Raw genomic sequence first — 289 nt, 5'->3', positions numbered from 1 at the left:
GGTACAGGGGGGCTTTACAGCGGGGCTTTACAGCGGTCCTACGCAAAACCACGCTAACAACCCGCAGCTGGACACGGTCAAGGGCCTTCCCGCACCCGGGATCCGGGAAAGCGAAAACCTCCCTTCCCTCCCGTTCCTCGCTGTCCCGCGCGGAGGCGCAGCCGCGCACAGGGGGCGGCCCCGCCCCGGGGGAGCCACACCGCGAGCCGGGACACTACAACACCCACAATGCACCGCGCGCCCGGACACGCTAGTTCCTGCAGTCCTCGCGCGGCCCCGCCCCACCCGC

The sequence above is a fragment of the Manacus candei genome, unplaced genomic scaffold (assembly GCF_025592945.1).
Source record: "Manacus candei isolate 608988 ecotype Guabito, Panama unplaced genomic scaffold, ASM2559294v1 h1tg000008l, whole genome shotgun sequence".
NCBI lineage: Eukaryota > Metazoa > Chordata > Aves > Passeriformes > Pipridae > Manacus > Manacus candei.
The sequence above is the reverse complement of the archived record's forward strand: the minus strand, read 5'-3'. Positions refer to the sequence as shown.